This window comes from Bubalus bubalis, chromosome 3 (genome assembly GCF_019923935.1).
Source record: "Bubalus bubalis isolate 160015118507 breed Murrah chromosome 3, NDDB_SH_1, whole genome shotgun sequence".
NCBI classification, from domain to species: Eukaryota; Metazoa; Chordata; class Mammalia; order Artiodactyla; family Bovidae; genus Bubalus; species Bubalus bubalis.
This window is the reverse complement of record NC_059159.1, coordinates 159940142-159964645: the sequence shown is the minus strand read 5'-3', so window position 1 is coordinate 159964645 and position 24504 is coordinate 159940142. Positions and strand designations below refer to the sequence as shown.

The following is a 24504-nucleotide window of genomic DNA, read 5'->3' as shown; positions in this document are numbered from 1 at the left end:
GCCTCTTTTGCGGACTTCCCTGGCAGTCCAGTGGTTAAGACTCTGCACTTTCAATGCAGGAGGTGTGAGTTTGATACCTGGTCATGGAACTAAGATCCCACATGCTGTGGGTCATTGCCAGAAAAAGAAAAAAGGATGCTTCCTTTTATCAGTAGAAAAATAGAGTTGGCTCTGATTCTGACTGAGCTATACTGTTGCCAAGGCCTGGAGACATGGGTGCCTCAGGCAGCTACTATGGTATTTGCTTGGATCAATGTTTAAAATATATATTCTCACCGTTTATTTTAGTGGGAGAGAAATTGATTTTCCATTAAATTAAGTTCCTTTCATGTTTAGATTGAAAATGGGGAATCCACTACATGCATTGATGCTAATATAACATTTTCATGTATCTGGCATAGCTGTCCAGCTCACAGTTTTTCCATCACTTATAACTGGATAGTATAAGTCACTCACACACAAGAGGGTTGGTGTAGCTTCCAAGAATATAGTTGCACAGTCTCATTCAGAAAGAGTTTAAAAATTGCTTTTCTTGGTTTGGTTTGCCTTTTGGCAAAAATTTTCCACTTTTCTATTTCTCATTCTCCCTTCAGCTTTTTTGTATGATTTACTGAACCAGACAACTTCTTGGGAAGCCTATTAAAGGGATTAACATTTAAATATTACACAAAATCATTTGCTGCCAGTAAATGGCATGACCCCAGGTATGATTTGGTTTCAGATTTTCCTCTGGCTTCCAGGAACAAACAATCGTCTGGTCTCTGACTTGGTGGCCTGGCATCTATTGCATTGAACAACCTCTGTCATAAAACTAATCAGCAGAGGTAGGGTGACCCCAGTAAGCAGGAAATATAAACTTTCCAATTGAAGGTGCTTTCTGTTTCAGTGACAGTAGAATTAAGTTCAGTTTTACCAGTTGTGTAAGTGGAAACCTGAGGTAACTGCTGGTGGTTTTTGATATAGTCCCATGATGTTTACGGAGAAGGCAATGGCACCCCACTCCAGTACTCTTGCCTGGAAAATCCCATGGATGGAGGAGCCTGGTAGGCTGCAGTCCATGGGGTCGCTCAGAGTCGGACACTACTGAGCGACTTCACTTTCACTTTTCACTTTCACGCATTGGAGAAGGAAATGGCAACCCACTCCAGTGTTCTTGCCTGGAGAATCCCAGGGACGGGGGAGCCTGGTGGGCTGCTGTGTATGGGGTCGCACAGAGTCGGACACTGACTGAAGTGACTTAGCAGCAGCAGCAGCAGCATGATGTTTAGGGCTTCCCTGGTGGCTCAGACGGTAAAAGCCTCTGCCTACAATGCGGGAACCTTGGGTTCAATCCCTGGGTTAGGAAGATCCCCTGGAGAAGGAAATGGAAACTCACTCCAGTACTCTTGCCTGGAAAATTCCATGGATGGAGGAGCCTGGTGGGCTACAGTTGATGGGGTCACAAAGAGTTGGACATGACTGAGTGACTTCACTTTCACCATGTTTAAAATTTTGAGATGGATACTTCTGTTGTATCCTAAGGAAGATTTCACATTTTAAGATATCTTATCTGAAATAAGATAGGTTATTGCCTAATCCTGGCTAATGAGCACTGAGTGGAAGTGATAACACGTCATTTCCGGCCAACCAGTTTAAAAGCAAAGGCGAGTCCCTTGCTCTATCCCATCCCTTGCTGAAGCCTGAAGCCATTTTTTAAGCTGGTGGTATGACAACCCGATCGGATCGCTTGCTCCACTGCCAGACTGGGTCCCTGAAAGACTAGACGGAGCTGAATACTTTGCTGACCTGCATTAGACGTGTCAATACCAAGAAGCCAAGAAGTGTCGTATCCTTGGGATTTGGGGAATCTATTTGGCATTCTGACTAATACAGTTGGTGTTCTGGGAAGCTACCTGGCTGGCCCACTCCTTTCTCTGATTGGATTTTGTATCTGTTTTACGACTTAATCCCATCTTGTTGTTTAGTGTTAAGTCATGTCCAACTCTTTTGTGACCCCATGGACTGTAGCCCGCCAGGCTCATCTGTCCAAGGGATTTCTCAGGCAAGAATACTGAAGTGGGTTGCTATTTCCTTCTCCAGAGGATCTTCCTGACCCAGGAATCAAACCTGTGTCTCCTGCATTGTCAGGTGGATTCTTTACCACTGAGCTTCCTTGGAAGCCAAATTCCATGTTCCTTTCTTCTTTATTTGTAAGCCTAAGGTGCTTCGTGGACAGTCCAGGTTTGGCTTGACTTTTATTGAACTCTTGGAAGGGATACTTCATGAGTTCTGGACTGATGAGTGCTGTCAACAAGCCATATAGCAGTCACTCAGTTTTGAGTTTTCAGGATAGAAGCAGAGAAGGGAGTGAATGCTGGAAAAGGGAGTGGAAAGAAAGCAGACTAGGACACTGGGAATAATGAATATTTTAAAATGATTAGAATTGAGGGGAAATAGATACAAAGAGAACTAAGGTCTTCTTGCATTGCGGTCACTCATGGACTCAATCAATAATGCCCTCTTTCTCCCTGCTAAAATCATTTGTCCAGTATGTACATGATAAGATTTGTTCTAGGCCAGATCCTGAGCTACAGAGGGAGGAAGGACATATGCCTTGGCCTCCAGGAGCTGATATTTTGGTAGGGGAAGTGTTCACAGAGCAGGGCATTTGCAGTTCATGGAAGCAGGAAAGCAGTATAGAAACTGCAGGTGCACTAGAGCGGGTGTGAGGATTTCAGGGTGGAGTGAAAGCTGCTGCCAGGGCAGTAATGTCTTTAGGGACTGATCCAAGGCTTTGAGGTGCAAGAATGTTATCATATCAGTGTCCCTAGACATTAGCAAGTTAACTTTTGGACTCAGTGTATTCTTACTTCTTACAGTAGTGGTGTAGAAACTAAATATCAGTGCCTGATTTTTTAAGATAGAAAGATACCTTCCAGATATTGTATCAAAGAAGTGACAGTAAGAATTTGTCACTAATAATAACTACCAGTGTATTGAGGGCTAAGTGCAAACCTTGTGCACCATCTGTGCATTAGATCATCTCTTCCCACAAACGTCTTATAGTGTTGGTGCTTATCTCTTTGTTATAATTTCAGAGACAAGGGAACTGAGCCTCAAAGAGATTATGTTAGTTGCCTAACTAAGAAAATGGTTGTGTTGGGTTTTGAATACTGTAGAGTTTGCTACCATAGGCCATGCTTCTCTTCATTAAGTTGTATTGCAAGCCTAGCAAGGAGAGGAAACTAATCCTTGAAGTACCTTGGTGAACATGAAAGAAAAGCAGATGGAACTGGATGTCTTGGAGCCACAGTGATCCCTGTGCCATGATAAAACCTCCTCTCCAGTAACCAGAGGGCTGTTACCACCTAGGGGCAGTGTTGGCTATGCAGGCAGGGTTATACAAGTTCTGACAAGTTGTTTAAGGTTACTTTTCTAGACTAGCACATGTCCTCCAGATATGAGCACTTGTTCAGAGATCAGAGTGTCAGAATATTAACTTCTAACTCTGACAAATGGAGCTATAATAATTATAGTTTATTGACAGAATCAAGGGTATAGAATACTGTCTGAGTTGCTGTTGAGTTACAAAAGCATACAGACCCTCTTCCTTCTCTTCATTAACTTCTCTTCCGTGAGGATTTCTTACCATGGATTAGTTTACATCTTTCTCCATCATTACCTGGTTGTATTCGACTTCCCCTGCTTTGAGTTGGAAGGTAAATCAAATTGGCTTGGGAGAGGGTGGCCTCTTTAGCTGTGGAGACTTCCTTAGTTCACTTTTGCAAGGACTGCAGGCTCTGAATGAGAACACCTCTACATGTACCCCAGTGCACAGAGCCGAGGCAGAGTCCTGGGCAGCATGAGAAGGAACTCAGAGGGGTTCCACAGCCTGAGCTGCACTGGGATGGGCCATGTGGCTGCACTTGGAAAGCTGAGCAAGATTTTTTCAGGAAGAGAAGATGGGAAAGACATTCCTCAGGAGGAGGGTGTGGCCTGTGTAAAGCTTGGAAGTCTAAACAATGACCTGAGTGTTCAGGGCAATAGTTAGCAGATTCATATGGCTGGAAGCCAGGATGCTTGCGGAGACTAGAAGCTTCTGGAGGCCAGAGGCTCTTCTCTCTGCATATTCAGCAAGGGCTGACCAGAGTGGATACTGAACCAAAGTTTCTTGCATGAACGCTTTGGTGATTGAACAAATGAAGGAAAAAAGAAATCATGGGAAGACCTATGGCCTTCCCTAAACCCCTTACTTTAATTAGTACCCTGTTTGATCTTAGTGGGAGTGGGGCCACACTTGTCTTTGCTCTATATCTGTGGACTTCAGACTTATCTTGAAGAGAAGAGGACCTCTTCCTTCTCTTTCTCTCCTTTCGGTAGTTAATTCTGTTTAAAATTTTAGCATAATCCACTTGTCTTTTTTTCTGCTAGTTTCTTTGTTTCTCTATCTAGTATCTGGTTTTAGTGGAGAAAGAGCTAGATTTGTAGTCAGAAGCCTTGGATGCTAACCTCAAGTTTACCCTTCCTGACTGGGTAAACATTCGTAACTCACTTGATCATTTGATGCCTCAATCATTTCTAAAATGTGAATAATAACACTTACCTCATAGGAATGTTATTAGGCTCAAATGTACCATGTGAGTGTTTCTCATTGTATGGTCTGCAGATTTTTGATAGAAAATGAAGGAAGCGTCCATCTTTTGACTCTTTGAGTATGGAAAGTTAAGGTTGGACAAAATACATAAAATTCTCAAACTTTTCATGTGTTAAAATATCTTTTGATCACCAAAAGGGGAAGATGGTGGGTGGAAAGTATAAAATGCAGTTTTGGGGAGCAGGCACTGTTTATTGCCTACTTGATATCCCTTCCGTTGTCTTCTATCAGAACCCTGGCTTGTTGTAGTATCAGATATGCCCAGCTCCACTGCACCTGGTCTTTGGCAGTTCAGAACTTGGTACTGTAACTCCATCCTCTCTGCTGGCACAGACTACAGGTCGGAGGTGATGTTTGAGTGGGGTCTTGTGAGGTGGGTAGGAGCTTCCTCGAAGCACAGAAGCAGAGGTAGGGAACTCTGTGCAGAAGGCCCAAACCACTCACCATGTCATGGTTCGTGTGTGAGAAGGGCCCCGGTTCACTCAGACCTTTGTCCTGGGTCTGAGTAATGGAGCTTTGTGAAAGTCAGGGGTAGAGGGAAATGACATAAATCATTAGCTTCTTTTTCTCCAGTCCCAGCATTATTTGCTCACAGGATTGTGCCCTCTGTTATAATTGCGTGCTGTATTTGGGGAAACAGGGTTTTCCCCAGGCCAACTTGAGACACACCCTAATCCTCCCTGCTCAAATGCACAGGGAGCAGTGGGGAGGAGCAGCTCTCCAACAATAGTGGAAGCGTTCTGCCTCTCAGACACTCATAGGTGCTGCCCCTGGGAGGTAGGGGTGAGTAATCTCCCCGGGGAATAGGGCACCGTGAGCTCAAGCCTCAGGTTAGCAGCAGCAGCTACCCTGTCCACGGCCTTTGTTCCCATGCCTAAAGGCGGAAAGCCTTGTCGAAGACTACCAGTGCGGCAAGCAGCTGGGGATGACAGGTGCTCCTCAGAGACAGGTGCAAAGGCAAGGCTATGCCAGACAGACCCCAAAGGCTACTGGCACGAGGGTGGAAAAGGAAAGGCAGACTGGGGCACTCTGGAGCAAACTAAAGGAGGTTCACTCTGCTTCTGCAGGTGCACCCTTAGACTTCAGTCATCAGATCTATTTAAGAGGGAATTTGCTCCCCTCCACCCAGTCTGGATCAGGTGTCCTCCTCTGGGATAATGCATACCTCAGTCCGTGTTGTTACAAACACCTGCCCTGTTCTGCTAATCCCTTCACAAGACTCTGGGGCTGGGGCCCCTGTCACACTGAGGGCTCGTGCCTCAGTTTCCCCAGTACATCATAAAAGAAGTGCCCAGTGAATGAAGGAATACATTTATTTTAAACATCTCAGCAGCATTCAGGCCCAATTTTCTAAGTTTAGCATCATCATCACCACTCTCCACATTCCTTTATTACTCAAAATGACAATTTTAAGTTTTAATCTATGACTAGCTGTCATATTGAAAAAAACCACTGAAAAATTCATTGCAGCACTATTTACAATAGTGGAAGCAACCTAATTGTCCATTGACAGAGGAATGCATAAAGAAGATGTGGTACATATACACAGTGGAATATTACTCAGCCATAAAAAATGAAATACTGCTTTTTGCAGCAGCATGGATGGACCTAGAGATTATCATACTAATAGAAGTAAGTCAGACAAAAACAAATATATCACTTATATGTGGAATCTAAAAAAAAAAACGATACAAATGAAATTATTTACAAAACAGAAATGGACTCACAGACTTTGAAAACAAACATATGATTATCAAAGGAGAAAGGTGGAGGGAAGGGATAAATTTGGACTTTAGGATTAACATATACATTCTACTATATATAAAATAGATTATCAACAAGGATCTACCATATAGCACAGGGAACTCTACTCAGTATTCTGTGATAACCTATATGGAAAAGGAATCTGAAAAATAATGAATATAAATATTCATATAATATAAATATATTATATATATATAAATTAATATATATAAATATACAATATAAATATATTTTATTTATAATATATATAAATCACAAATTTATATATACAATACAATATTAAATATATTATATATATATATAAATATATATAAAATACAATATAAAATACAAATTAAAACAAAGGCTAGTTCCTTCTTTACTTATGATAAACCAGAGGCCACCCTATTGTTTATGTCTGTCATGCCCCAAATTGGAGAAGGTATACAGTTGACAAAGGCATTTTACACACAGGGTTCCAAAGTGGTTCTCATAGTACCCTTAGGTCAAGAAGAAGCTGCCATTCTGTGCGGAGGCAAGGAACCTGAGGCTTACGAAGACTGGTGACCTGCCCTGGTCAACACTGTGGGTGTGTGGACAGCTGAAACTTGGTTCCCCCTTCTCCTAAGGCTCCACTCAGTAGACCTTCTGCTCCATTTGCTGCCTCACCCAAGTCAAGTGGTTATTGTATAATTACTCCTTTAATAATAAAGGTGACTAATTCCCAGGTTTCTCTGTCTTGATGGTTTGAATTCTTTAATAGGCAAATAAGCTGCTTTACAGAAATGCACAGGAAAGAAAATTAATGCTGCTCTTTAAACTAAAAATCAAGTGGTTATTATAATAATGGTGGCGATACGGTCAGGATTTCTGCCACTTCCTCAGCAGCATTTGATGGCTCGCTGTTTGTACGTTTTTGGATGTTCTTCCTAAACCCTCCCGTGTTGGGTAATACTGCTTACAGCTTTCGAATCTCAGTGAGAGGATATGGTATGAAAATAAAGATCAAAGTATTTTCTTCTCAAAATTTAGAAGATTGGGAGGAGGGAAAGATCAAATACTTGAGTAAACATGGCAGAGAAGAACAGTTCTAACACATTATAATTCTGGAATTTTTTTTCTTTTTAACATTTGTCAGATTCCTCATTTCATGCTCATGCTTGTTACTCAACATTATTGCCTCTGAATGTCGTGATCACATGCTGAAACCAACCTGACCACCCAGCACGAAATTTTTACCTAGGATTCAAGAGATGAGATGAAGCCTCTTTCAGAGCTCCCTGCCAGTGTCTGCAGTGGCTTCAGGGTAAGAGATCTGGAAGAAGAAGTTAAACTTTTTCCACTTTTATTCAGCTTAAAGGATTAGCCCCTGTCTTTATCCCAAGGCACCCTAATGAGAAACTTTAGAGATTGCCTCTGATGCTATTTCCTGTGTGCTGTTTTCTGGGTGAAACCAGGGATAAGCCCTTTCTATGACCCATAGAAGCTGTGTAGAGTTCTCCCATTCCTCAGGACTCAGAACTGTCAGCTGCTGAGTGAGAGCTGTAAGGAATATGCAAGGTGAAGTCATTTCTACTCTCAAGCCTGGACTTCCCCTCGAGGAGAGGAGAAAGAAGTCCCCTTGGGCCATTAGCTGGCAGCCCTCTTCCCTCAGGTGGCCTCCTGTGGGAAGGCCCACATGGTGAGCCCCACCGTGAAGCTGAAGCTGGCTTCCCCTCTCCAGACCTCTCTGGCAGTCCAAGGGATGCATCAGCTGCTGAGCACAGTGTGCTATGGGAACCCTCCCAACAGTTTTGATCCCAAACCCTGTGTGCTTTTGGATTGGCTTGCAGTGAAAGTAGAAGAATAATGTCAGGGAGACCCAAAGAATTCAGGGAAATGGGAATCCTTTATCACATGGAACCAAGGGCAAGGAACCTCAGGGCTTGGAGAAGCCTTGATAGTTGTCCAGTCCAGCCTCCCATGGCCCACCACATGGCATCCGGCAGGCACACCTCTACAGATAGGGAGTGTTCTGCTTCACCTCTCCTTTCCAACTCATCCCATCCCATCCCACCCAGAAGCATCCTGACTCTATGAACGTGGAATGTGGATCACAACATTAATTGTGGATAGAACTGAATTTGGGTTACATATAAGATATATAAGAAAAATATCTACCCTCTTCCATAAGTCTGACACCCCATTATTCCCAACTCCTTTGATACCTTTTTAATTGACTTGATAGAAAATTCAGTGATCAGTCTCCAGGGGCTTTTTGAGTATGCTCTCGGTTCCTACTGGGAACCTCTCCCCAGGTAAGAATCACAGACAGAGTTGTAAATTTCTTTACTTTAGACCCCAAAAGTCCTTCCATTCACAATTCCTGTCTGCTTTGCCCTGGAATCTACTCTGTCTTCCTGAAAAGTACCTCCTATGTGCATGCAGGGCTGGGACTGGAGGTAGTGGTTAAAGGAGTAGCATTTGCGCCATCCCTTTCTCCATACAGAGCAATTTCTCAGCGCCTGGACACTATTGCCCTTCCTGACTGCAACCACACAGTGGGTTCACTGGGCTATTGGCTCTGCTCCTTGACAACCTGCCTCTGAGAGGGAGATGGTTCTTTCTGACCCTCTTCTTTGTCTCAGATGTTCTTGCAGGGAGCAGGAGAGAGTATGTGGGGTGGTGGGGGAGGTGATAGCAAGGCTCCATGTCTGATCCTCTCAAGCATTCAGTATAGTGCTCAACACACGGTACATGCTCGGTAAATTTTTACTGAATGAATAAATGAATGAGTAATAAGTGATTGATGTTGACTCAGAGGAAGCTGTATTCCCTCTCCAATCTCTCTCGGTACTCTCTCATCTTCTGATGGGGACCGGGTATGAAAGAAGAGCTCTTCTTCCTCAGCAGGGAAGAGGAGATGAGCGTTTTTGAACACCTGCTATGTGTTGGGAACTTTACATATCAGTCAGTCAGTCAGTCAGTTCAGTCGCTCAGTCGTGTCCGACTCTTTGAGACCCCATGAATTGCAGCATGCCAGGCCTCCCTGTCCATCACCAACTCCTGGAGTTTACCCAAACTTGTGTTCATTGAGTTGGTGATGCCATCCAACCATCTCATTCTCTATCGACTCCTTCTTTTCCTGCCTTCAATCTTTCACAGCATCAGGGTCTTTTACAATGAGTCAGCTCTTCACATCAGGTGGCCAAAGTAGTGGAGTTTCAGCTTTAACATCAGTCCTTCCAAAGAACACCCAGGACTGATCTCCTTTAGGATGGACTGGTTGGATCTCCTTGCAGTCCAAGGGACTCTCAAGAGTCTTCTCCAACACCACAGTTCAAAAGAATCTATTCTTCGGTGGTCAGCTTTCTTTATAGTCCAACTCTCACATCCATACATGACTACTGGAAAAACCATAGCCTTGACTAGATGGACCTTTGTTGACAAAGTAATATCTTTGTTTATTAATATGCTGTCTAGGTTGGTCATAACTTTCCTTCCAAGGAGTAAGTGTCTTTTAATTTCATGGCTGCAATCACCATCTCCAGTGATTTGGGAGCTCCCAAAAAACAAAGTCAGCCACTGTTTCCACTGTTTTCCCATCTATTTGCCATGAAGTGATGGGACCGGATGCCATGATCTTAGTTTTCTGAATGTTGAGCTTTAAGCCAACTTTTTCATTCTCCTCTTTCACTTTCATCAAGAGGCTTTTTAGTTCTTCTTCACTTTCTGCCATAAAGGTGGTGTCATCTGTATATCTGAGGTTATTGATATTTTTCCTGGCAATCTTGATTCCAGCTTGTGCTTCCTCCAGCCCAGCATTTCGTTTGATGGACTCTGCATATAAGTTAAATAAGCAGGGTGACAATATACAGCCTTGACATACTCATTTTCATATTCCCTCAGAAAGTCCTCATAGCAACTCTTTGAAGCACGGTTGCTGTCTTCATTTTACAGAGGAGGAAACTGAGATTCTGATTGGCTCATCACTTGTTTAAGGACATAAAACAGGTAAACAGCATGATAAGATTTAGAATACCTCAGTCTGTCTGGCTTCAAAGACTTTCTTGTCTTTACACTGCACCAAGTTGGGCTCTTGACAGGGTTGTGGTGAGAACTGGTTGGGCCTCTGCACCAGGCCCACAGCCTTATATCCCAGGTTTTCTCAGGACACGCACCTGAGTAGGCCTTTGGTGTCTGACCCTGAGCACCCACTTGGTACTTGGTCATCTTCTTGGGCCATCTAAAACATATGGAGGCCTGAGAGCTGCTGCTTACATGGTCTGGGCAACGGATCATATTCTAGTCTACCAGGCATTCAGCTTGATTTCCCGACTGGCTGGTGACCATGTGAATGTAAATAGGAATAGTCCCTGGAGAGGCCTATCCTCTGTGCTTATAGGAGGCAGGCAGAGCATCTTCTGAATATTCCCAAGAACATTTGTCTTTCATGACTGAGTGACCTGGACGCACTCCTTGCCTTTCTCATTTTCTCACTCCAGAGTGACTTGAAGGTCAAAGAGTTCTAGAAACACATTGGCCCAGTTTATCTGTGTGGGCTCAGGCCTCTTTGTGCCGAGATTCTTGGGCCTGTGAGTTGCATCATTGAATCCTAAGAGTAGGGCCTGCAGGACCAGGCAGACTCGAGTTCGGATGCACCAGCATGGTACTAGGACCAGTGCTTACTAGCTGCCTCAATGTCCTTCTCTGAAAAATAGGGGTAAACATGCCTATTGGAGTATTGGAGTACATTAGATGCTAAATAGATACAATTATTACTGTTGTTGAATTGGAGCTGGAAAGTCCTTTAGACGTCAGCCTGTGATTTACCTAAAATGTTTTCCAACTCACCCTTATATAGTATCTAAGATAGCTATTCTTGGTATTACTATTATTCCTGTACATTATGGAAACACAACATCTTAAAAGAGGTTCAGAAAGTTACCATCTTACTTTTAGTGCAGAAGAATGGAGTGGTAAAGACTGACAATTCTATTGCCCTTGAGCAAGTTGTCATCTCTGTGCCTGAATTTCCTCACTTATAAAAATGGGATGATTCTCCTTATGGGGTTAGTTATAAGGATTAATTGAGTTAACACCATAAAGCGTTTGGAATAGGCAAAGAGTGAGTGCTCAGTTGAGCCTTGCTTGGGAGGACGCATGGCCAGTAAGCAAGGGATTGGGATTCAGAACCAATTCTGATTCCATACAACACCTACTTTCTGCTGCCCTGGACCATCCCTCACTTAAATGCTTCTTTCACAGTGAAAGACTTTGGCATGGTCCAGCCACAGCATGCCTCCTATTATTCACTTCCTCAACCCCTGACTCCACCTCTGCCCCTCTCCCAACCCTCCTATTTTGTTTTTAATAGATGAGAAAATCCAGAAAGGTTAAGTAACTAAATCTTAATCTCATTTGTGGCAACTCAGGATTACCATCTGAGGCTCCTGACTTCCAGACTTACTTTTTTAGTGAACCTAACCTAATATCTAGAAATTAAGAAAGGAATGAGATACACCCACACACAGAGTGAAATAGCATATCTTGAATTTCATTCCTCCCTCCAACGAACACTCATAACTCTTGTGATCGGTAATTCATTCCAACAGTTCTGAGTTCTCCACGTGTGATTCAACATAGATTAATAGTGGCAAGTAAACAGGGTTTGGAGTCTCCATGGGAAAAGCACTTCTTTAGAAGTTCTGCATGACTGAGCTGCCGCGCATGCTTCTTCTGGACAGTGCCTGGAATTCCAGATAACATTTGTTCAGTTCCACATCCTCTTTTCTACCTCCCCAAGGATAGGACCAGTGAAGGCTGGGGTGGTGAGATTCACATGTCAGATAGAGGGAAGACGGTCCCAGTGGCTCCCTGGAGGGTGTGCTGAGGAGGGCTGGCTCATATGCTGGAATTCCCAAATAAAAACAAACAAAAAAATCTATCATCACATTGGTGTAGAGTTCTTACTTTTCAAGAGTTGTATTTCCTGGCGCCTGTTTCCTCCTGCTGCAGCACAAAATGTTTCTGTAAGTGCGAGCTCCTAGTGCCAAGAGAAGATATATGGATCAGCTTGGGAAATAACTTTGGCATTCAAGGTGGCCCTGTAGCATTTAACCTTAGCCTCCCTTTGCAGTTTACCTTGCATGACATTCGTTCATGCAGCCCGTACTCCAGCCAAGGTGAACGGCTCATAATGTCCATGCCCTAGTGGCCTCCTTGCCTTGGTTCAGACAGGCCTCTTTCCCTGAAATATCTTCCTAGAATGCCCAAGCTCATCCTCTCTACTAGCCTGATCCTACCTAGTCTTCAAGATATAGCTTACATGCTGCCTCTTAACATCCTGTCTGATCTCTGGAACTGATGCTTCTTCTTCCATCCTCTCAAAGATTTGTCTCATTATTCATTCAGCAAGTATTTGCTGAGTTCCTCCCATGAACCAGGTACTATTCTAGGTATTTGGGGTACCTCAGTGAACAAAGATCTCTGACTTTGGAGAATTTATCTTATGGTATTTCCCTTAATTTATTGCTAATGCTGGACATACATAGTCCTCCTGACAAATATTATGCCGCTCAAGATCAAATTGATGTCATGTCTTATACCTTTGTGTATCCTTTCAGTGACCTCTTATTGCTCTTGGTATAAGCACATAAGTACTGAACATTCCTTCCTTAACCTTCTTTGCATCCAGCCTACTTCATATATTTTCCTTCTGGCGTTCTCTATTCCTGCTTCCTTTCAGTCTCCTCTGCTTACTCTGCCACAGTGCCTTTACACATGCATTCCTTCTGAATGGAATTATCTCCTGTCTACTTAGTTACCTTCGGATCTCAGCTGAAGCATTATTTCTTGAGGAGAGCTTCCTTGGCTTCCCTGACTAAATTAAATACCTTGATAGCATAGCAATTATATCACATTTGCCAGTTTACTTGTATCCATGACCGCTTCACTAATTTCTGTCTCCCATTTCAAATGGCAAGTAACTCATAGGCAGAAGTGGTGTCTGTTTTTATTTATCATGAGCATTCCCAGTACTGAGTAGGGAGTCGGTAAGTATTTGTTGAATGTATCAATGAATGAATACCCTTTAAATGTTGTATAGGCAAATTATCCACAGTGTGCTCATACGATAGATAGTACATTGGACTTCTGTCCATAGTGGGCTCACTTGGAAGCACTCTGTTCTTTCTATGCGTTTTTGGTTGTTTGAACATCCGACCTGATTTGTGTTTCAGAAAACATAGTTGCCCTAACTGGAGCAACGTTCTGTGCATAGAGAAGGTGCTCAGTATATTTTTATGATTGCTAATTGAATAAAGAAATGAATTCAAAGTGTGGTAGAATGAGGCAGTAGATGGGAGTGAGAATCACATATCAGTGGGAATTTTGTTGTAGCTAAAGCTGACAGTGATACGTCTACTAAGATATGGATGTGCACATTTCAGAAAGGCTCATCAAAGGAGGCTCAGGCCTGCTGGAGGTCTGTTTATATTGTGTCAATGAGGGATAAAGTGGATCTCACTGGAATTGTCACTTGAGGCCTACAGAGTTTTACCTAAAGACCTTGCTGTCTATATAGAAGACTAGTTGAAATGGAAGATAAAGTTTTCTTTTAAGTGACAGAAAAGAGTAACATTATGTAGAAATTTTTTGCTTGTTATTTGCTTTCTAAAAAGAAATCAGTAATTATATCTTAAGTCTACTAAATAAAGGAAAACAGTTGTCAGTTTTCAAAGTAAGTTCAAATCTATTAGCTTATTTTTATTATGTTCCAGAGTGATATCATTGTTCCCATTTTTTTTTTTTTCCCCACAGATGAGGAAATTGAGGCTCAGAAATCCATGCCCAAGGACATGTGGCTGTTGTTTCAGCCAGGAATGTCTAGGTTATGCTGTGGTAAGAAGAGTTCCAAAACCTCTGAGTGCAATATAGGTTTGTTTTCTTGCTGATGCTATTTGTTTGTTTTCTGTGCTAGGAGACTCTGCACAGGCCTTATTCCAACATACGATGTTTTCCCCTACCCCTGAGCCTTTCCACAGGTTGTTCCCTTTGCCTGGAATCTTCTTCCTTCTTCTCTATCTGGTAAACTTTTACTTGTTCTTCAAGATGTAGATGAAGCTTCACACTTTCTTCTTTTTTCTTTTCATTTTTTAGTAGCTGACAAGTAGAAGGTTTATATTTATTAGAACATTATGTTACCCCATTGTCTATACATCCAGAAGTATATGTCCCTCCCTTCCCTCTTATTTACAGAGTCAAGCAATCTATGTTAGCAAGATACCAAGATAAAGGTAGCAAAATCTTGGGGAATCTTGGTTCCTAATGCAGGAGTGTATGTAAACAAAAAGATGATCAGAAATCTATCTGCCATCCTTGGTTAAATATCCAAAAAAGATTGCACTATAGCACAATAAACATCCCTAAATTCTTTAGCCCAATTATTATTAGATAACCAGAATGCCTTTGATTTTCTACTGGCTAAATAAGTAGGCAGTTATGCTATTGCTCACACTTATGAGTTATTTTTTAATTTAATTGTTTATTTTATATTGGAGTAGAGTTAATTTACAATGTTGTAGTTTCAGGTGTACAGCAAATTGACTCAGTTATATGTGTGTGTGTGTGTGTGTGTGTGTATGTGTATACATATATCCATCCTTTTTCAGATGCTTTTTCCATGTAGGTTATTATAGACTATTGAGCAGAGTTCCCTGTGCTACACAATAGGTCCTTGTTGATTATTTATTTTATATATAGTACTGTGTTTATGTTAATCCCAGTGTCCTGATTTATCTGCCTGCGCCCTCCCCCCCATTTCCCCTTTGGTAACTATAGTGTGTTTTTTAAGTTTGTGAGTCTGTGTTTTGTAAATAATTTCACTTGTATACAATTTTTTTCTTGAAAACCTTCCCTGAACTGGGTGAGATGGTTCTGAGCCTGACATTCACAGAATTCTCTGGACTTATGCCATCGGATTATCTTGCCATTTTTGGTTTACTTGGCCATCAACTTTGTGCCACAAAGTAGACTTTGTGCCTCTTGGAGGAAAGTACTGTGCCTTGATTATTTCTGCATTCTCAGTGACATTCATGAAGCCTGACTCCAAACAAGTTCTAACTGAATGAAGAATGACTTAAGCATGATTGAGAGAGTTTAGCTTGGGAGAAAGTTGAGAATGATGGGCTATCCACTATAGTCAATTATACCACAATTCTGGTATGGTGTTTAATTTTGAGAAGGTGGACACTGTGAGGCATGTCAATTTGATTTACTATAAACTGTATTCTAGATTAGTTGATCCATATTAAGCTATTGACTAAAATGTTTAGGACTCACCATTTAATCCTGATGAAAACCTAGCAAGTACAATTGTTTTTCAGACATTCATACAAAGTTTCTTGCTCCTGGCAATAGTAGATCATCAAAGCTAACCACATCTCAAGACCATTCCATCTAAATAAATTTGAATAAAATTTAACCTGTCAGTTTTCTCAAGAGTTAGTTGCATCTTTTTTGTTGCTTTTGGTTAGCTTGATATATTGTTGTTTTTTCTTTTCTCTCATAGCTCTGGACTTTGACAGATCATCATTTATAATTTGGTAAGTCGCTTTGGTAATACACCTGTTGACTGACTAATTACAAAGATTGAAAATATGAACTTTCAGTCAGTGGGGAACAGAGACTTTTTAAATGAGTTTTCTCATTACATCCCATTAGCATCATCCAGAAGGGAGTAGTTGTCAGAAAAATAATGGACACATGTTCCAGGCTCTCTCTAAAACTTGTGTGGGCATTTCAACTTTACAGGACTATGTGTAATTTTAGTAGGGCACTGCAGACACGATGTAGCTATATATTCCTGTGTGGGCACACCCAGAATATGAACGTGATCAGAAAAACAGGCCTTCCTTTTTGAGCCCCAGACTGGGGTACTAAGAGCATCTGTGATGCTTCGAGGTCCTCTGGCCCATTCTCAGGTTGCTGAAGTAGGAGAATGAGCCTGGTTTTGGAATTGAAACACTGGAGTCCACATCCCACTTTTTCTTGCTTGGTTTGTCAAAGATATATCACACAGGAGTCATCTTTGCCTTCCTGCTGGCCGGCAGCCTTTGGCTCAGGGCTTAATAGGCTGAGAATGCCTGTAGGAGGTCATGGTTTTCAACTGAACTGAATTTTGCTGTTCAGATGTCCCTGCTACCTGGTCCTCTGATCCTGGGAAAGTTGCTTAAATTCTCTTAGACATGGTCTCCTTGTTTGTTCAAAGGAGGATAACATTTACCTTACTGAGAGTGGCATTTGTAATATGTCTGGTTGTCTTGGTGTTCACTAATGATCAATTCCTTTTGCAGTTGTTCTCTAGTGTTTGGGGGTGGAAGAGACTGATTTAATAATTCCTCCTCTCTTCTCCACAACTCTCAACGTACATCATTCATGAAGGGGACAGGAGAGGCCATCTGGGTCAACCCCAGTGCCTAGTATGTGAATCTGGGTGGGGTGAATCTGTGTTTTATCTCTGCCAAAACTGACACCTATGGTTAAGTGTCCTTACACTGAATGTCGGATAACTGAAACGTTGACTGACATTGGGAAACTTAAAAACATTATTTTTTTCCACTTGTTATTGACCTTGTGGCTCCTGATTCCACTAAAAACCAAAATTAGAGATTTCATGGTACTGCCTTAAAGTCTTTTGAAGGTACTTTTGGTTAGCCAAACTACAGAGTGCAGGGGCTCTCCTGAGGACTTCTTCCCCGTATGAGATTGGAAGGTAGATTTTAATAAGGGATAGTCATGCAAATACCCCTCTGACTCTTTCCAAATGTTCCAGCTTATTATGGCTTTGGTCATCTTCTGGCATTTTCTTCCATCAATATGAATTAAAATCTCAAAGTACAAAGGAAAGAAAAAAAATAATAACTCAAGTTCTAGGATCATCTACAAAGTCTGACTATTTCTTGTTTCAAATAGCAGGGAAAATATAAGGCTATTTCTTTCTTTGTTCAGTTTCAATATAAACAGATCACTTTCAGATCAGAAAGATTTTTGAAATTTCTCAGACTTTCCTATACTTCTTGAATATATTTTAGAACATAAAGCATTGTGATGTCACCTATATGTGGAATCTGAAAAAATGATACAAATAAACTTATTTACAAAACAAAAATAAACTCACAGACATAGGAAATAAACTGATGGTTACCAAAAGGGAAAGTGTGTGTGTGTGGGGCTAAATTAAGAATTTGGGATTAAAAGATACACACTACTATATATATTCAGATAAACAAGGACCTGCTGTATAGCACAGGGACTATATTCAATATCTTGTAAGAACCTATAATGAAAAAGAATCTGAAAAAGTATATATATATACACACACACACACACACAGACATAATTAGTTTGCTATATACCTGAAACATTGTAAATCAACTACAATTTAAAAATTAAAATTACAAAGGATAAAGTAGAATTAATGGAAAAATAAAATTGCTGCTAATCAGAATGAAAACAAAAATAGAACTGCCATATGACCTAGCAATTCCACTCCTGGGTATATATAGAAAAAAAAAACAAACAACAACAACCAAACAACCAAAAACAGTAATTTGAAAAGATACATGCACTTCAGTGTTAATAGCAGCATTATTTACAGTTGCCAACATATGGAAGCAACCTAAAGTGTTCATCAACAGATGAATGGATAAAAAAAGCTGTGGTGTGATATATATACTTTCCAGAATGCTTCTCAACCATAAAAAAGAATGCTTCTCAATCATAAAAAAGAAAGAACAAAATTTTGCCATTTGCAGCAACATGGATCGATTTGGAGGGCGTTTGCTTGGCTTCCCTGGTGGCTCAGAGGCTAAAGCATCTGCCTCCAATGCAGGAGACCCTGGTTCGATGCCCGGGTGAGGAAGATCCCCTGGAGAAGGAAATGGCACCCCACTCCAGTACTCTTGCCTGGAAAAACCCATGGACGGAGGAACCTGGTAGGCTACAGTCCACAGGGTCGCCAAGAGTCGGACACGACTGAGCGACTTCACTATGCTATAAGGCTATGGTCTTCCTGGGAGATGGTGAAGGACAGGGAAGCCCGGAGTGCTGCAGTCCGTGGAGTCGCAAAGAGTCGGACATGACTGCGCAACTGAGCAACAACAAAAATGCTAAGTGAAAAAAGCCAGAGAAACACAAATATTGTATGGTAGAGCTTATATGTAGAATCTAAAAAAAATATACAACAAACTACTGAATATAACAAAAAAGAAGCAGACTTACAGGTATAAAGAACAAGCTAGTGGTTACCAGTGGAGAGGTAGAACAAGAGTGATACAGGGTGCAGGAGTGTACAAAGTGTTGGGTGTGTAAGGTGGTCTACTAGGATGTACAACATTAGGAATATAGCCAGTATTTTGTAATAGCTATAAATGGAGAGTAACCTTTAAAAACTGTGTACAAAAGTTGTCATGCCCTTTCACCTAAAGGAATAAAAAGTCCAAATCAGTTCAGTTCAGTGGCTCAGTCGTGTCCAAATAGAAATGTATATATGAAAACCAGCATAAAGTAAAGTAGTATCTTAACAGTGAACATGTAGCATATCTGATTTAACCACAGAATATTTGCCATCAGCGTACATCAAAGCTGTTACCTGAACAAACCATAAGTAAATTTAGCATTCCTCTAGTCTTTCAAGCATAATGCTGTATTTATTGAGATATTGTTAGTATGCAATTCATATTGCCTTGATTTTGACTGAATTATAAACAGTATTGGGTAAAATCCCTAAGAAAATAGCATACTTTGAGTGAATCCAAACTCTAGGCATGAAATACGAGGGTAAAACTTGAAATCCTGTTTTCTTCTTTTTTTTTTCTCTCTCTCCCCCGCTCCCTTTCCCTCCCTTCTTCCTTTCTTTTCCTCTCTCCCTCCCTCCCTCCCTTTCTGTTTTTTAAATTTTTGGTACTTGATGACAGAAAGCTTTGCTACATTTCTAAGAAAAGATTCCTCACCCACTCATTGACGGCACTAGTTTATCAGCTGTAATATTTTCACAGACTTCAGATTGTCATGAAAACTACCCCGGACTTGGACGTGGGCAAATGAGGCTCCTGTGTCTTCTGGTGAAACAGTGTCAGTGCGGTTCAGCAGACTTTCTACTGGCTGAGCTATCTATAGCTCAGGGACCCCCGCTTCCAGGCCTCAGATCCGTGCCTCCTGTCAGATCAGCAGCAGCAGCGTTAGAGTCAAGATAAAGCACACGATAAATGTGATGTGATTGAAACGTCCTGAAACCTTCCTCCCACCACCCCCAGCCTGTGGAAGGATCGTCTTCCACAAAATCCATCCCTAGTGTCAAAAAGACTGGGGACTGCTGCTCTAGTTCTATAGGGATCCCATAGGGACTCGTCGATTTTTGTCTGGTAGAAAGCCAGGTAATTCCTATTTGGTGGAAAAGAAAGCCCCAAAGATCAAGGGTTATGGCCATGTGGGACAATGGCCAGTTTTCTATCTAATGCAGAGATCTATTATATGTTACCTATGTGTACCTAATTTCTCAAATACTTGTTATAGCATTTATTAATATCTTCATACATTCATTTAATGCTTATTAGAGTCTGAAAATATACTTGAACAGTATGTGTGATGTTTTAAGAGAAAGTATATTTTGTATTTATATTGGTAGAAGCAATAAATCAAATGACATCTAGTGAGCTACAAGGTAGCATTGACTGTTATCAGGGAGCCAAGGTGATCTCTAGAAGTTTCCATACATTGTTTTATACCTGGTATGTGCTCAATGAATGCCTTACTGTTGCTGGCACTGCTGCCAATGGAAAGACAAGTATTGGGAGACCAGCTCAATGGGAAGCCATGAGTGCATGGCTGGTGCAGTCAGTTTTAACCCAACCATTGCTATCTTGGATCAGAGGATGAGGTAGTAAGAAAGTACCATGCAAGCATTGATAAGCAAGTCTAAATAAATTTCCTGTATATTAAAATATATTTTAACATACATTTTTAAGGAAGGAAAGGACAGCAAATAAAGTTTTGATTACAAAATCACAAGCTTATGAAAAGTATAAGATACTTTTGAGAATTCTTTGAAAGAAACTGATATTGGAGTATGCTCGAGGACATAATAACCATTAAAAATTTGACAACTTAAATACACTTTATCTTCAAAATATTTTTTTAAGAACCTCTCCTAGTCAAATTTAAAAAGCAGCTATAACTCTCTCATGAGAACTTCCATGAAAATTAAAGGCTTGGTAGGTTTTCCGAAATTAGCTCTTTATAAGAGGCTCATCTACACTAGAATTGCCTAGGGACAATATTAAAAATACAAATTCCTAGCTCCAATCTAAGACTTACTGAGTTACAGTCTTTAGACAGTGGATACAGGAATGTAAGGGTGTGTGTGTATGTGTGGGTGTGTGTGTGTGTTATGAACTTTAACATGCCCCCAGAAGATTTGGATGTGCCTTTGTCTAAGACCCACTGGTGGGGAAATAATTGTATGGATGGGCATCTGAGGTCAACAGCAGTCTAGGACCTTGCTGATTTTCTTGGTGGAGTCTTCTCCTGTTGACATATGTTAGGCACCACTGTGCATCATTCAGAGCTATCTGATCATTAAGTAAAATTTTTGCAGGGAAGAGCCAATTCTGACTCCATGTTAGAACTGGTTCTTTGACTTGCTTTTTATTGCTTTGGTATTATAATCATGCATAATGGCTATGCCTCAGAGAATCCTGCACCTCTGCCTGTTAAACTTGTCTTTGTTCAGGACCCTGTCCACGTGTGGATGGCAGGAAGGAGGAAATTAACACATCCCCTGCCTGGGAATTGCCATTTTAGGAGACATTTACAAGATTAATGGCCTTTTTACTTTGTTTCCAGCTCCAACCCACCCCCCTCACCCCCACCAGTCTATAAAGAAAGTGGCATCCAGACCCTGAGAAGATAGTTATTTTGAGACATTAGTCTGCTATCTTCTCAGTCAGCTGGCCTTTGCCTCAACAGTCTCTAGGATTTCTTGGCCTGTCAGTGCAGGTGAGAAGAGTGAGCTTGGACTTGGTAGGAAACAAAATTACTCTTGTGAGGGGAAGTGAGCTGCAGTTATCCCAAGGGCCCAGGTCAACTATCCTAATTGGCCAGGTCTGAATTTAAACTTCCTCACTTTTTTCAAGGTACTTTGTGTGCTTGTCTACCTTCCTAGGAACTCTTCCACTATGGGGAGTAAAAACCAGTAACCACGTTTCCAGAGCGTAGGAACTTTCTAGAAGGCAAGTTAGCTTTGCCAATAAGAAGCCTTAAAGCTGATCATATCTGTTGTTGACTCTTTTATTTCATTTTCCCATTATGATCTAACAAAACTAACTTCATGCACTCATGTTTTACAAAGTTCTTGGCAGTTTATATATATATATATATATATATATTTTTTTTTTTTTTTTTTTTTTTTAAGGAAGCAGTATAAATACCATGATACAGGGTAATGATCCAGTCTTAGGTAGTATCAATAGGATGTAGTCAACAGTATCTACAAATAATGTTTAATGATGTAAGAAAATAGTTATTGAGTGCTCACTTTGTTCCAGACATTTCTTGTCTGTATTTTTCAAATTTTCTATGATAAACATTTATTAACTTTATAGCAGTGTCATAATTTTTACCTTTTAAGGCCTTTATTCCTATCTTTCATGAAGAAATTTGTTAACAAGTCTTAATGGTTAAGTGAAAATGAAGTTGCTCAGTTGTGTCCAACTCTTTGCGACCCTGTGGACTATAGCCCACCAGGCTCCTCCGTCCATGGGATTCTCCAGGCAAGAATACTGGAGTGGGTTGCCATTTCCTTCTCCAGGGGATCTTCCTGACCCAGGGATTGAACCCAGGTCTCCTGCATTGCAGGCAGACAGGCAGATGCTTTAACCTCTGAGCCACCAGGGAAGCCCCTTGATGGTTAAGAAGATGTTAATGATTAATGTTTGACTAAGAGACCAATTCTGTTAAGAAATGTATTATCTTTCATTTTACATACTATCAGCAGTTTGCTAAATGCAAACAAGAAAGCTTTTTATTATTTAATCCGTCTGTCTTCTGCCTGGCAATACTTTAGCAGTTTCACTTACTTTATTTTAAAGTCAGAGACTTATTATTCAGATGTAAATTCAAATTATACTCCTTCTTACTTCCCTTCAACCTACTTTTCTTAATCTGAGTCAATAATGCTTTGTTTTCTTTTACCTGCATTAACAGTGTATATGCAAGGTCAGTTAATTCTTTGGTTGGAGGGAATTGCCAAACTTGGATAGAGTCTGTCCAGTCTTCCAATTAATCTGAGGCAAATTTTGTCACAAATGCAGAGAGTTTGTGCTGATAGCCACTGCAGACCAGGGTTAGAGTTTTCCCAGAGGAGCTTGATGGATAGGACAAGAAGTAGAAGGCGCAAGGGAGTGATTATGAAGTACACTGAGGAAACCCACGTGGGGAAGAAGAAAGTGAGGATATGATAGAGATGATGGAAAGTAACAAATTTGCAAACCCAGTGGATTGGAGCTCTTCGCTGGGCCAAAGAATTATAGGTGTGGACATGGTAGATTATGTGAGCTCGTAAGACAGGAGGAGGGTGTCCCAAAATGGGGTGTTAAGGAGAGAAATTCCAGACAGGTGTAGTATTGATTGATAAGGTCCAAGAAGTAACAAGGATAGCAGTGGAGAGGCCAGCCAGTAGATGAGTAATCCACATGGATGATGACATCATCAAGACTTTTATCAAGATGGTGAGAGAAGTGATGAAAGAGTCACCAAGTTCTAAACTCTTCAAGGGATGAAGACAGCAACAGTGAGGTGGGTCTAATGATATACCCTTTAACGAAGCTGACTTATTTGTTTTTGTTTTGGAGTAGGAATTAGGGAATGGGGAGGAGAAATGATGTGCAAGCAGCAGAGGGGATCAAAAAGGGCATTACCCCTGAGATAAAACATTCCTTATAAGACTCACCTTGGAGACTTCAGGCTGGCAGCTTTTCTCCTTTCTTATTCTTACTTTTTCCCTCTCTACTCTGCCTAGTTTATAGCTTGACACTATGTATCTGTTTCTCCCTCTTGAATCTAAATCAAAAATACTTAATGAATGTGAACTCATGTCATCAAAATGTGCTTACAGAGCTTTCAGGATTTTCAGGATTTTGGTTTTCCACAAATTGGGGAACCAACTTTCTTTGGAAATCTATTCCCTCAGAACCTCAAATAGCTTCATCAAATTCCTCTGGTCTTTGAGTCTTGCAGTAGTTTTGGCTTGAAATTCCCCTTTCCATCAGCATTTCTTTTCTTAAACAACTTCTCTCATGTACCCTCCACCATTACCTGGTCTCTGGCATCCCTCGGGGGAGGGTCAGGTTCCCTGGTCTGTCCCTCCACATGTGCAGGCTCATTTGTCTTCTGAAATGTGCAACAGGCCTCTCCTGAATGGAATTTGAGTTTGAGTCCAGGCTTACCTAACTGTAAGATCTGTAGAAACTTATTAACATGTGAAGAATTAAGGATCAAAAAGATTGAAAAATTGGCCCAAGATCTTAGAACTCAGTTTTAAAAACCAGGGTAATGAGATTATAAAATTTGGACTTTCTCTATTGCCCAAAAATGCTTTTCATATGTTTTCTAACCATTGGTTTTAGGGGAACACTTTTCTCTTAATTCTAACACAGTATCTCAGATCATTATTTCCATTCTTTTTCAACTCACATAGAGCCTATATAAGAATGACAGTAACAAATCCACTCCTATGCATCAATAACCTGCACATCTTCCTGTTAATAGAATATATCTTTAAATTACATGACTACTGTTTTCTCTTGGGTCAGTCCCTAAGGTTGTTTCCATCATAAGCAATGATTCAAATGCTCAGTGTTTGGGAGGAAACACCTTTCCTGCATATCTCGTTCATGTGATGATGGGTAATTAGGATAACTGTGACATCATTGCAGTCATGAGTTAGGCAACCAGGAGATCACGTGTGGTGCTTAGAGTGATCTGCTTAGCACAAGCCATTTTCCATAAGCTACTCCTCTGTAGAAATCAGAGGTTTTCAAGTAGTTAGCCTATATTCAGTACGTTTCAGTGCTACCCAGTGGGCAAGGAAA

At 41.0% G+C, this 24504-nt stretch overlaps 1 long non-coding RNA gene across 3 annotated transcripts in view; it reads left to right on the top strand.

Moving 5' to 3' along the window:
- The window catches only part of LOC112583969, a 334303-nt gene that overhangs the window by 269854 nt on the left and 39945 nt on the right, over positions 1-24504 (top strand). The window contains exons 2-4 of one of the 3 annotated variants that reach the window (XR_006640887.1): positions 7515-7682; positions 14177-14257; positions 15927-15960. This is a non-coding gene — a long non-coding RNA (uncharacterized LOC112583969). The remainder of the gene's footprint in view (positions 1-7514; positions 7683-14176; positions 14258-15926; positions 15961-24504) is intronic. The other 2 variants (XR_006640889.1, XR_006640888.1) reach the window with 2 other exon arrangements.